Raw genomic sequence first — 15,461 nt, 5'->3', positions numbered from 1 at the left:
TTATTATTTAATTTTATTTATATTGATTTTTTCTTATTAAATAAATTTAAAAAATATCTTTTAAGAAATTTAATGACGCTTACTTTTTATATTGAATTATCTCGGATATTTATATAATTAAAATTATGTGATAGTTTGTTTTTCTTATGTTGTTTTATGTTGAGGATTGGTCTTTCTTTATTCAATTACTTTAGGAGTGATCAAAGTGTGTACATATATGAGTTGAGAATGATTGGCCCTTCAACATACACAGTATTCATCATTCTCATTCAACATTCCCAATGATATGTGATACTATATTAATTCACTCTTTGTCTAGATTGAAGTCAATATTCAAGATTTGCAAGCCTTGTGGAAGCTAGGAAATTTTCCTCAACTCAATTCAATAATTTAATCCATGATGTCATCATACTCTTTGTTTGGTAATTTCATTTTGTGAAAGGAACAACGAATGCCTTAGAAACCACCTATTTCAAACCATGAATGGAATTTTCTTCCATATCGACTTCAATTCTCTACTCAACAAACTCCCTCACCTTCCATATGCAACCGTTATTGTTCATAAATCCTCACAACACATCAACATAACTTTGTTATACATGTTGTGTCCATTCCTAGTACAAAAAAGAGGTGAGATTATCCTCTACCTCACATGTCTAGTGATTTATTTAGAAAACACTTTGGCAAGGTACGAGGATGGACATGATGTCATCTTGGCACCATGACATTGTAAGTTTACCTATTGTGCATCATTGACACTTATTATGCATTGTATTTATCCTTGTTGATAGAAAAAGATATAACAATCTTAAGTTTGAATTGAGTGACATCAATAATGAGATATATTTCAAATGAGTATTTTGGATCATAAAACTAAAACTAAAATACATTAAACTTTCCTTTAAACAAAGTATATTCAAATATGCCTCGCTACTAAGGAGGTAAGGACATAATATAGTGAGCATTAATTAGGAAAAAAGTTACTTAAGAGAAAAAACTTGTACCTAACTACTCTAACATGGGAAATATGTATAGTTTTTTTTTTCCTTTCAGGTTAAAATGCCTTGACAAAGCCCTTGAGTACTTTTCTTCATTTTGGTGATGGTTCTTAAGGAAAACCTTAGAATCTTCAAGGTGCAAGGTCGATCAACAAGAAAGCTCCAAGCCATTACAATAATATACTTGATATAAGCTCAATGTGCCACTTGTGAGAATTGAATTTGAATATAGAGTATAACAATCATTCCTCCCAATCATATAAAGTAAAGTCAATTGACTCCATTATACTATGTCTCTACACAAATATAACCAGTATAGATCCATCTTAACCGCAAATCTAGTAGGCGTCGAGAGCGATAAAATCTTTTGAGGTGCAAACCACTTTTATAGTGCAAAACTTGATTTTTTTTTTTTACATCTTGAGAGATTTGATCTCTCTCAGTGCTTCGTGCTTGATAGCGCTGTGATCTCTCTCTCTCTCTCTCTCTTCACACACACATCTTTGTTGGATTTTAGACAAAATTGACTACAAAATATACTTGAAAATGGGCTAAAATGTAAAATAGTGAGAATATTTGAAATATTTTAACCATAAGATATATATAAAGTAATTGAAATATGTGTGTGTGTGTGTTTCAATTGCTTTATATAATATATACATAGTTTTTTTTTAACTAAATATAATATATATAATTAACATTGAAATCTTTTGCTTAACATGGGCAGTGAGATATTTCATTTGTAAACTATATTGTACAAAGTAAAATGCTTACATGTTAATATTATTTTATTTTTTTTATTGACATTTTTTATTTATGACCTACATTGAATTGTATTATTATTATTATTATTTAAATGAAACAGGTAGATATTTGTATTATTAAAAAAATCTGGATTACAAGGTCAAAACCTTTACATATTCTAATCTTCCTTACAAGTTTGAGATTGAGCACCAAGGCTCAATCCAAACCCTCAAGTGAGATCCCCATGACACAAAAATTTCAGTCCCTTTCCAACTAAATTTTTTCCAAAAAATCTCCAAAATATAGACACATTTACATTCTATTTTTTCTTTAATTTTATTTTGAAGCAGTTTGAATTCTTGTTTTTCTTTGTAATTTTTTTTTCCTTTCTTCCCAACTTGAATCCAACCTGCATTTTCTGCAAACTTTGGTGGATCGATCTTTGGCAAGTGCACGATAATATTCTTGAAATCTTCCTCATTTGCTTGATTTACCCAAGAAGTTTCATTTTCAATGATATTCCTTGTGGCATCCAGAGGGAATCCATTTTTCACAAGAGATTGTTGTTTTTCCACTAACTCTGCACTTGTTGAATCCTTTCTAGCAACTGAAGTACCCATATTGGCAAGCCATTTTTCCTTCTTAGATTAATTGTCGTAGATGCGATTTCATTGACTATATGTGCTTCCTTCTTGTCTTCTGCTTATTTCTTGTCCTAAAGCTCTTCCTCTTTGAATATCGTATCATGATCTCCTTGCACTCCTTCCCACCATTTGGGCCTTCGGTGTTTTTTCCAGTCTTTACTATTTTGAGAACATTTGGAGCAATTTTTAATTACATGCACCATTTCATAGCATGCTCTACACCGAAATGAAATATTTTCATAGTCGAGCTTTTGGACACAAACATAGTTTGGAGCCATCAAATTGATCTCTGTAAGAAAACCCTTGTTGAAATCCATCTCCACACAAATACATGCATAAGTAGTCTTGTAATTTTTTTGTTTTGTTTTAAGATAATGACGATAAAACTTTTCCAGCACATTCCCAATGGAGGAAAGCGATGTATGATTCCAAAAATGCAAGGGAAGGTTCAAAAACCTTACCCAAACTAGGATTGTGGAGATTGATGTCATTACCAAATCAAAAGTGGGAGTCCAGGGCTACATGAAGAGGCTAGTACTCCCCCAAAACCATGACCCAACTTCACAGATGGCCTTCTTGTCCTCAATATTATCAAAAACCATAGTGAAGAAACCCCAAGCCATAGGGTAAATATTCAGTTCAACTGTCAAAAGGAGCTTCCAAGTCTTAGAGATCCATTTATGCAGATTGACTAGCCGTGACTAGTACCCATTAAACCTCTGAACCAAGCCATTCTCTGGAAAATATTTTTCACAACAAAAAGCTTCCTCATCCACAGGAACATTGAGGGAAGAAATTTTTTGAACCACTGGGAAACTAGAACCAAATTTTAGCATAGAGTTGTACGAAACCGAAGAAAATCCAACTTGATTGACAACCATACTTGCCAAAAAAATTTATTTTTTTGCCAAATCATAGGGATTCACCATTAAACGATATGCATAAGAGACCTACAAAAGAGATCTGCAATCAAAGCAAAGATTGAACAGCTAGGGTGAAACCCTAGCCGCCACAAAGGTTTCCAAAGCTCCTTCCATCATGTAAAAATCTTCAACAATATTTTTTTTTAAGAAAGAAAATGTATGTCAAAATTGTAATTAAACCAACTGTCATACTAATTGTATTATTATTATTAACATTTTAAATGCAACATATTAATTTTGTAGTTGATTTTTTTTTTTCAACTACTTTTTTGTTGATCTTCCCTCGCCACCCATCCCCCTCCCCCACCTCCCCCCGTCCCACTCTCTATATTAAAATTATAAGAACTATAAATTTTAACATTCAAAAGAGAAAATATAAGATTTCTTATTAATAATTATTTTATTTCTCTCTAAATTTGTTATAAAATTATCTTACTTCGTATGGATATCTAAATATTTTATTTATGGTTAAGAGTGAGAGTGGAGGACTTTTACATTTGCATACTAGGTTGTAATGTCAACGAACTTAGCTAGCACAATGAGCTAACCAAAACAAACCAAATATGTATATTCATTTTTTATTATAGTAGACTGTGTATTTTTATTTAAAAAATATTTTATTTTAATTTTAAAAATGCACATATCTACTCGAGATTAAACACATATCAAATCATACATATGCTTCATACTAGATTATAGAAAACAATTCTCAACGCAATTATAAATATCTACATAAAAAATAATTATTACATTCCTCTAACTTTTATAATAAGTTTTTTTTTTTTATTTGAATGGTGAAAAATCATCCATACTAGTGAAGTATTACCGACGGGTTTAGAGGTTCCTAACATCCTGCGACTGTTGAATGACGAGACCGCTAATAGATTCGGTGACGTTTGTGGAGATTTAAAATAAAGCAAAGATAAAAAAACATGGAAGAAACTAAGTAATTGATGAAATAAGAGACGTGAATGGGAGTAAAAAAACGTTGGGAATTTTTTTATATATTTTGAAAAAACTATTTGATGTGTAGATTTTAATATAGAAAGTAAAAAAATGGTTGGGAAATTTTTAAATATTTTGAAAAAACTATTTGAATATGAAATGTTTTTGTTTCAATTTGGTGATGGTTTTTAGTTCTGATGTTGATTTTGGTTTATGATGTACACCCTGTTTAAGTGATATATTAAAAAACTTTAAGTTTTTAACCAATTGAATAATGGTTTTTTTTAAAATATATATTTTTCATTTTTCTTGTGATAAAAATATTAGTAATTATATTTTGAATGTATAAATATATTTATGTTTTTAAAATTTCCTTGGTCATTTGGATGTGTAGACTGCACAACTTAAGCCTTTATTTTTGGATTTCATATAAACTTGACCAAAAAATATATGTGAATAAGGGCCAAAATGTAGAATAGTGAGACTACAAATATTTTAACCCAAAAAAAATATTTTTTTTCAATTACTATATATATATATATATATATATAATTTGTGATTCACATTGAAATTTTTTATCATTAGTTATATTTTTTTAAATATCATATATTAATTTTATATTAATAATTAAATGAATTGCACATATCGCTCTTATTAATATTATTAAGGAATAATTGATTTTTTTTAATTTCAATTACTTCTTTCCTTTCTACATTGAAATATTTTATTATGGTTAATATTAACATATTTTTACCTCATCTCCTTCATACCAACGATGTATATCCATTCTTTCCTTTTATTATAGTCGACATTGTTTTTCTATTTAAAGAATATTTTACTTTTATTTTAAAAAGACACGTGTTAACTCTACATTGTGCACAAACGGAATCACACATTGCCCTCATACTAGGTTGTAGAGAAATCAAGGAAAATTTTTCCTTACCCATGGGCACTAAGAGTGGTCACAATGTGTGTACATAAGGGGTAAGACTTTATTTAATCTTATTCCAAACTATAGTAATGAGATGTCAATGGTTTTCCTTCAATTAAGCCTAACATAAAGCTTTGAATCCTACTATAACTCCCCATCTTGCCTCGCCCTAGGATTAGGGAGTCTATAGTTAACTAAGCATCATACCACAACATATGTTATTTTTCTTAGATAAATTCAAAGTATGTGGACAATCGAAGCAAGGCATTTGAAAATTTACCCCAACCAATACCAAGTATCTAGATGACAAGAATAAATATGGCCTTGAATGGGTACTAATTATGCCCTCTGGCAAGCACCATGCTAGTACCGTGTTGAGGACTTCCACCCACTTTCCACCATACCATATATGTTGCATGATATTGGATTCTAGCTTTGCCTTCCCTACTTATAAATTCTAATGCATCCCTTTTTAGTTTACACAAACAATCCCTATCACTAGTATTAGTGCCAAATACAATGTTGATTAATAGATATAACCACCATTGTGAATAATCACTATAGTCCTTGATGTGTATGGCATGCAAGATGGTGGTATCACATTAAAAATGAGTATGTCGCACCTTCAAAAATGATGGAACCATGGAAATTCATATGGTGAATATCATAATTTCAAAATTCAAATATGGTCACACTCCTTGACATTTCATTCTTTGTTAATTCTCCTATGATGCTCTTATTTTACTCTCTCAATGAATGATATCATTAGATCTAATCTAGTGCCATGTTTTAAATATCTTATATGCAAATTTTGTTGGTAGTTCCACTCTAGATACCTATCTAGATCCTGTTCCACATTTTATTTCCATTGGTCTTCCTTTGGCATATTTATGTTGGCATTGGCTCCACAAAACTCACTCACAAAAGTTGTTTCCATTAAATATGCTTTGGTTCCCAATCCAGGTGGTCTTCCTCTATTATATTTAGGTTCGAGTTGTATTTGTAAAATTTGATTTATAAATGTTTCTCTACATTTCATTGTTTAGTATTTATGCCTTGTCCCAGACAAAATGTTCTAAAAATTCCACTAGTAATTTTGATTTGGTGCCCCATCCAAATTTGTATCATTTTTTTTATGGTGGTCTAACTTTGACCTACTTATGTTGACATTCATTAGAGGAAATTTCAGCCTAAAAGTGGCCTCCTAAAGAAAAATAATAAAATAATAGCTAAAATAATCAAATAAGAGTTATAAATTTTGGAGGGAAAAGAAAAAAACTACTTTTTAATTGTATTTTTGGCTTATCTCCTTATAGGTTTACTCAAATTTCAAGTGTAGACACTCATTTTATGCGAAATTAAATTCTGCATACAACGAGTACCCATTATGCATACTTTTGAGAAGACCCAAATTGATAAAAATTGATGATACATTACAAAACATGTTGAACACATTTTTTTAATGTATCTTCAATTATTATAAATGTGGGTCTTTTAAAAAATATGCATAATGGGTACTCGTTGGATGAAGAATTTAATTTTGCATCCAACGAGTGTATACACTTGAAATTTGGGTAAACCTATAAAGAGATAAGTAAAAAAAAAAAAAAAAAAAAAAAATTCTTCCTTTCCCTCAAAAATATTTACATGTACCTCTTTTTAAATTTAAAATATTTTGATTGGTTTACATATTATGATATGGAAATTACGTGGAAATTTCATGGGCACTTTTAGGCTAAAATTTTCTCTAATGGGATCTACAAAACTCACTTGTAAGTGTTGTTATGCATTTCAATTCTTGATATTTATTATAGCATACCCCATATTATCCCTAGCCCCAACTAAGGGTATAAGGAGATAGTTACCACATTGCCCCAACCTTAAAAGTCCAGTTATGGAAATGTGGTCTAAATTTTTTTACCTTTATTTACTTTATTAAAACTTAAAATGGCTGACATCATTATGTTCATCTCATCGAGACCTTTCTGATGATATAAACTTTGTCTCAATCCAACTCACAAATCGAAAGATATGGCCATTCAATGATTAGCATATCAGATAATGCCACATCATCTTAACATGCCACGTGGTGCCTATGTCGATACTAGAGTCAGCCACCTCACCGCCACATGGAAACATTACCTTAGATGTTGGCCAGTTCATATCGGGTCACAAATTAACCCCTTTATGCCTCACATGGCCCAAACCATAACATATATGTGATATATGTAATGTATGTGGGTGTGAGCCCTCCATGGCCATGTCACCCAAAGAATAGAATCTCAGAGGTATTCCTTGCAGTTCCCCATTGAAAATTTTGGGGAAAATGGAGTGGGGTCACGTGGATTCCCTTATGAAGCCTCCTCCAACATGTACCGAAACCATTAGTTTCTGCCACAAGATCGACTCTACCGTGCCACATCAACCCGCCCTATATTATTTTGTGATGCTTTCAAACTACAGGGGTTATGTGGAGAATCCACCTAGTAACTTGCCACCTCGACTCAGTTCTAACCAATCTCGTGGTTATGTTCTTTCATGACTGTGCAGGTGGGCTCTAGCATTCCACATCACCCTAGGGATTAAATCCCGGATGGGTTGCACCAGATTCCATTGGAAATTTCTAGGGACAAGGTGTTGGGGTGACATTGAATGACATCGCACCATCCAAGTGGCCTCCTTTTAGAGTGCCACATGTAATATGATTTGAGCCATATCGAACCCATGATAAAATGCAAAAACAAGGTGCCATGTGGCATGCCATAAGGGCACCATGTCACCCTCTTTACCATGTCATGCACCTCTTCATCCTAATTCCCACCTCAAGTTCCAACCCCTTGAATCACACATTTTCCATGTTATAAGAGAATTTGTGGTTTTCCATTCATTGCTTTATGTTAGGGATGTTCAACTGGCCCCATTACACCAAGTCACCTCAAGAGTAAAATCCCAGGAGATCTACACTTCCTTCTTCAAAACCATCGGATTTTGAGGTTGTCGAGATGACCCAACGACAATTGTGCTCTAAGCGGATCGTTGATTCAAAATCTCCCCACACATTCCATATTATAATATGCACAAAACACCCTCATTGGCTCAGAACCCCTTACTAATGCAAAAACAATATATTCATAACATATACAATATATTCATAACATATACAATATATTCACAACATATACAATATATTCATAGCATATGGGCCCACTTGGCCACGTCATCTTGAGGATTTTATCCCGGGAGTTCTCTTCAGTGTCTCCTTTAATAACCTTTGGGGAAAATGTCTTGGGGTCATCCCATAAGCATGAGTGCTTACTCCTCAATGACCCAAAATTTTCTCGTTTAATCACTTGTTCAGTACATATGGTCACAAGGGCAAAGAGGATTTATGTCATTCTCCCTCCACGGTACTAAGATTTTAGCCCCATGTATATATGAACACATTTACAATGATTTGTACAGTTCTTAGAGCTATCTCTCCAAAGCTTTTTAGAGGCTTTGGCCTAGCTTGGGAATATATATATATATATATATATATATATATATATATAGAGAGAGAGAGAGAGAGAGAGAGAGAGAGAGAGATCTCCCATGAGCTTATAAGGCCTCTAACCTAGCCTTCTATTCATGTGTTTAGACACACACACACATTTATTTAAACACTATCCTTCCTGATATTTTTAACAGGGCTCGGCTCGACCCATTCAATATATGTGTGTGTGTGTGTGTGTGTGTGTGTGTGTGTGTGTGTGTGTGTTGAAAAATGCAGCAAGAAATTCTTAATTTGATTTTGCCTTAGTCAAATTGAGGAAATTTGAAATTCCACATCAGTTGACAACTTGGATTAGTTACCTCAGCTAACATGGCCCTTGTCACTCAATTAAATTAGTTAGTTACGGGCATGAATTTCAGTTGTATGTACTGATTCCTAAATTTTAGGAGCCTAGGTTGAGTTAATTTGAGTTGTAATCAGTTAAACTAGTTCTAACTATCAATAGAACTAGTTAGTGGCCAGTTAAGTAGTAGGACGTCAAAGATCATCTAGTTAATTGATCAATCAAATAATAATTAACTCATGCATGCAAAAAATACGAGTTGCCTAGTTGTGGTGGAGTTTCCAAGGCAGTTAACCAAAAGTCGTAAACTAGTTGAATGTGCAGGTGTTGCATGAGGTCAAGTGGACCGTCCTTAGGAATTACATAATCAATTAGAGGAAATCCCTAAATAATAGGGGCCCAATTACTTATGAACAATGCAAGGAAATAGGGGCATGGTGGGCTGAATTGGTTAAGTACTATCCAGAGCAATCATTCAGTAGGAGAGAATATAATTACTTTTGTAGGTTGAGCTCTGGCATTGAGATGACAATTGTAATAGCTTCTCTTGCTCACTCGATTAATGAACACAAGGCTAAATGGTTTTTAAACAGTTGCTTTCCCCTATATAAATCTTTGTGCATGTGTGTTACCAACCAGAGCAAGCCTAGACCTTTCCATGATGGTGGCGCAGGATGGCACAACTAGGAAGCAGGAAGAAAGACCCATTCTTCTTACACGTTTATGATTATTGTTCTAAATTGTGAATTGGATTCCGCAAAGTAGTAGATTAGGATCATGCCTTGTGATTTAGATTAAAATTTCATGAACAGTTACAATTATACACCATAATTTCTAGAATATATATGTGTGTGTGTAGGCAATCCTATCCTTCATGAAATTGTTAGTAATAAAACTAGGCATGCTAACCAACATTATAACATCACAAAAGAAAACTTGACATGGACATGTCAATTCATTATACTTAGACCGATTGGAAAAATTTCACACTCACATCAATTCATATATCTGCATGCATGTTAGGTTGCTTGTAAGATGTAAAACAAGCTCATAAATACATACGAGAATCCATTCAGTTACTTAGGAATCTTACATGAAAATAAACATTCCTTAGACATGTAGGAAATCACATTCCACATTAACTCACAAGTATTAGACCAATACATTGATTCAATACCATAACAGACCTTAAGCCTACACATCAAACATATGCCTAAAAATCAATGCACAAAGGCTTGAGTATACTTATATTATTAAAATGTGCTCAATAACTAAGATTGGGACTTCAACTCTCCACCCAACCTTAGACCCACTACAACCAAGCCTTTCTTGCAGTATTCACCCTGAAGCCAGATTCTAGAGTTTGAGTCAGAGTGATTTTAGATGAATTTTTAACTATTATTATTAGCTAAAACAAGGTGTCTTGAGGTTGCCTCACCTCCACTCACTAGCTATAAAAAAAAATAAACACAATGAACCACTTCGCTCACATACATCCATCATCCACTTAGGGGATTAAACCAATATCATCAACTAAAATAGGGTGTCTCAAGGCCAAAAAATTTTCACCCACTAACTATTCAATGAATTCATATTAGGCAGGGAACACTATCCTTTATTCAAAGGGATTTGCAACATCCCAACATTTCTAGGGATTTAGGCATAGAGAGTCTCAATTTAGATGTGGATATAAATATATATGGTCAATAATAAGGAGGTTTTGTTAGTTGTGTTACCTCTAAAGGAATAAGAGCGCACTCTCCAACAACTTCTTAGTTGAACTCTCACTTGTTTTCTCAGCCCAACCCCATAGAGCTACTATCAGGGGTTATCAACCCACTAGCCCTGGGTGCCTCCACCTCTCAAAAGCTTTCAACCATCATAGCCTTTAGTGGATTTATCAGTTGTAGAAGGCACAACCACTACGAAATGATTATTAGCCAACAACCCTTTTAGGTTTCTCAGCTGGACTATCATCTAAGCTGACTTTACAATTATCAACCAATAAGTATCATGGGTTTCTCAGTTGTTCTATCAACAAATCTTCCATCTCCTTGAACTATCTTAGTCTCGTTATTTTTATCTGGCCTCTCGGCGATTCAACTTGATCATCCATGAGCCTCACGACCTCCCTATACTTTTCATGTTCCCTTTCTCTGCATTTTATGTATGAATTCTTGAATGATCGTCTTTTTCAAAATATCCTCTCGACCTCCAATCTTTTCCTTACCTTCCTCATTCTAACTACTTGAGGATCTCTTTTTCTTGTCTTTCTTCCCAGATGAAAAGATTCTCCCTCCCCATGTTCTACGTGGACACCATTTCTTGGTCTACACGGTCTAATTCCTTGGGCAACATAACCCACTCCATCCATTTAATTTTTTCCTTTTCATGGCTTGCATTATTATCCAAGGAGGAATGGTCCTTGTACTCTTTTCTATATCCCTATTAGTGGCATAATCCAGCCCATTAAAACCACTCAATCAACCCATGACTGATATTTAAAACAACCAACTCCCTCAAGCAGTCTCCCTCCTCAAGCAATGAGATTTGTGTCACTTTCTCTCAACCATTTTAATTTATGACCACATAATCACAAGGAATTATTTTCAATGTTTACAATGAGAATTAACCTACAAAAAATGTCACATTATGTTTTGGTGCATTTTCCCCTCTTGCTTTATTATTTTTTCCAATAGTTCTACACTAATATATGATCCAAATCTTGCTTAACATTTTGTTTCCAATACAATTCCTTTAGCCTATTTAAACTAACATTGGATCTCTATTTCCTTTCGTGTTCAATTCAAGTAATTGCCCTAAATTTTTGTTTTATAACTAATAAATTGACAATTTATTCTATTTTGTATAATCGCAGATTCCATTTTCTTTCATTCTTCCACTTAATGCTAAATATAAAAGTAGCTATTGGATCAAAAGAGAACCTTTACCCAACCCACATTGATTATCTACTTATAATGTATAGGTGAGAATGAATGGATTATATTTTAGTGTAGTATGAGGCCCACATCATTATAATTAGGTTCTAACTCAATATATTTTATATAGTCCGCTAACCTGAAATTAATAATTATGTCGCAAAATTCATTTAAAAGTGTAAAACTAGAATGACTTATTTTTAAGTAATTCATGTCACAATAGTTATGTTAATGCCATAGTGAGAAATATTCCCACTGGGCATGTTTTTTAATGCAAAAGAACCTCCAAACTGTTCTTTGTGTAATTCATGTCATCATAGCCATGCCCACATTATAGAGATATATACACATGTTAGGTATGTTCTTTTAATGGAGAACCTATAATTCTTTCTAATTTTATGTAACGTACATCATCATGGTCATGTTAGTGTCACAATGATATTGATGTGTTTAGGCATGTATTTTAACAAAAAAAGTGCAAATATTTGAATCTTTATGTAATTCATGTCGACATAGTCATGTAGGAACTAATTGTATTTATTTAAAACGAATGCTCCTAAGAATATGTAAAATTCTAGAAACTATATATTTAGAAAGTAGGCTCCTAAGTTTGTGAACATTCCTCACAATTTCCTCCAATTTATAGGAGAGCGATTATCTCTTGAAAATTCTATAATTTTCCTTTCTTTGGAATAAATAAGGATGTAATGAATTTGTTGAACAAAAAAAAGAACCAAACTCCTTAATAAATAAAATTGTGAGTAATTTGAAATTTATATTTGATTGTAGTATTGTGATAATTTTGTATCTAATAATCATACTACAATTATATCAATATACATGTTAACCCAATTTATTTAATTAAAAAATTACAAATATTTATTTTTAAATTAATATACGTTATACATATCATAGCCACATAATAATTACTTATAATCATAATCCACATCATAATTACTTATAAACATAATCTTTTTTGTCTTTTTTTACTTATAATCATAATCCACATCATAATTACTCATAATCATAATCATTTTTGTCATATATATATATATATATATATATATATATATATATATTAAATAGAAATTTTTTTTTCACATATATGTTATACTCCTTAAAAATATTAAAAATTTATAAATTTATAAAACGGTAAAGTAAAAAGTACTCATTATATTGTTGTCATACAATTTTAAATTCGTTAATAAAGTTGAAATTAAAATTTCAATTTAATAACAAATTATTTTTTTGGATACATTTTTAAAGTTTAAAAGTTCATTCAACCTTTTTGATGGCAAGTGTCATTCGTAAAAATAGGCTTCGCTGATGAGAGCACAGATGTCATTGAATTGAATTGACTTGACTTAAGTCTAAAAGGAAACCAAAAAAAAAAATCTATTTTCACTTATTTAGCTTTCGAAAAAAAAATGTTATTCTACTAAATATTGACATACAATTAATAAATAAATAATGATAGGATTATTATATCATTTTTTTTAAGTTTGATATTATGAGATTATAATAATATATATATTTTTTGATGGGGCCAGCCCACGTGGTCCCACGCTGACTCAGATTACGTGGACTCACACTAAACCTTGCTGTATTAAGTGATTGTAAATGATTTAAATTCGGTGGTTGATTGGTATTTATGTCGTGGTACCTTCCCGGATCCTCCTTATGACACCTGCCCTCCTCGTGATTGACGAACCCTAATCTCTTTACTGCGCTTTACATCCGCCATTTCGCGCCCGTTCGGTCATTTTGCTCTTTGGAACTTGCTCTGTGGTTTGTTTGGTCTCGGCCGCTTCTGGTTATTCTGCTAGTGAGATGAACCTGTTGAACACTTGCTGATATCTTATGGTGAAACAATGTCTTTCGACACTGTCAATACATTGCCATGGGCACTGTTGTATTTGCTTCAGGTTTTCCTGGTAAGCTTCAGTCCCTCCCTGTACATTCGACTGAGTTTTACGACTGTATGAGCATTGTTTGGTTCTGTGCTTGGTTTAAGTTGTTCGTATGGTCTTTTCGTTAATCTTATTGGTGATTTCTGGTAACGAAATGGTTATTGCTTCGCTCGTGGGTCGAATTCACAGTTCGAATGTTCCTCTGCTCGGCTTTCCTCCGGCGCTCAGCTCTGTATATCAGGTAAGGACTCTTTCTATGCTTTATGTCTTCATCCTCTGTTTATTCCGGAACTAACGTTCCGCAGCTCCTTCGTGCTCAGGGATAATTCTGGGTTCTGTTGGCCTGGGTCTCGGCTCACCACAGGTATGAATCCTCTGTTATCCTCATACGCTGTTTCGTTGGTTTGTTTGCAACTTCATGCCATAACTTCCTGTACAGTTTTTATAAATGGTTTTCAAACCCTAACTCTGCCTTACTCTGTGTTTGCAGGTGTGGCCGTTCCCGTGGATGCGCAAGGGTTACAATCTTTCTTGTCCGGGTAGCTCTGTCTCCACTTTACTTCTTCACAACGGTTCTTGGTTGAGTCTGCTTGCTTGCTGTTTGCAACTGTGTCTTTATCGAGTCTGTTTGTGTGTTGGGTTTTCCCAACGCGTGGCCGTGACTGGGGTTTTGCTGTGAGCTTTGGATAACTCAGGTCCACGAACCCTCCGTGCACAGTTTTTATATTTGTAGATTTGTACAGGCATACAATGTAACACTTTATGGTATATAAACTTAATGTAAGTGGTTTTGGTTGCTTACCGATTTCGGCCGTAGTTTGTTTGTCGTTCCACTGTGTTGGTTTGCGCCTTAACGTCTGGTGCTCGGTCTCGGTCTTAACTGGCTGACAGACTCTTTAGATTTGTAAAAACTCTGCTATTCGGCTTATCTGAAATGAATTTAACACACAGTAATATGCAAATACATTTGATTACAAAGGACGTAATTCATAGAACTAAATGTTTAATTGTGCACTGTATTTGATGAAGGAAGAATAATGTTTGTATTTCTGGTATTCTCTTTTACATATGCTGCTCCTGAACTGAACCCTTCTGGGTTGTTTCGTTTGCCCTTTTGTACAATAGTTTGGGCAGTTGGTTAACTGCCTGGTAGTTATGCTCTTGCAGTTTGTACAGTTGCTCAGGCACACGTTTCTTTTACTATTCGTTTGTTTACATACTTTTGACACTATTCTGTATTTAACATTTATAACTAAATCCTATTACAATAATTAAGACAAACTAAACATAAATTAAAACAACATTGTTTGGTGCTGTAATTGACCCTGAAAGAAAATTAAAAAAAAAAAACAATAACTCTGACAGGCTTGCTGTCCAGTTTAATGAAATATTCATCAACCCCAATCTTCTTCAGAAACTTTCTCTGTCCCTTCTCGGTCTTCGCCCTGTCGACCAGATGCTCCTGCATCAGGCTGTCGAGGTAAAAGAGAGTTCTCATGGCTCCGTTCCATGAGTTCTTCCACCGAGTAGCCTGCCTTCCGGATCTGCATCTCGTCAAGCCAGGAACTGTCCTCCATTGGACAGTCCTTCC

The sequence above is a fragment of the Pinus tabuliformis genome, chromosome 8 (genome assembly GCF_031772625.1).
Source record: "Pinus tabuliformis cultivar Carrire ecotype Pingquan chromosome 8, CPIR1, whole genome shotgun sequence".
In the NCBI taxonomy this organism is placed as follows: Eukaryota; Viridiplantae; Streptophyta; class Pinopsida; order Pinales; family Pinaceae; genus Pinus; species Pinus tabuliformis.
This window is presented reverse-complemented; position numbering follows the sequence as displayed.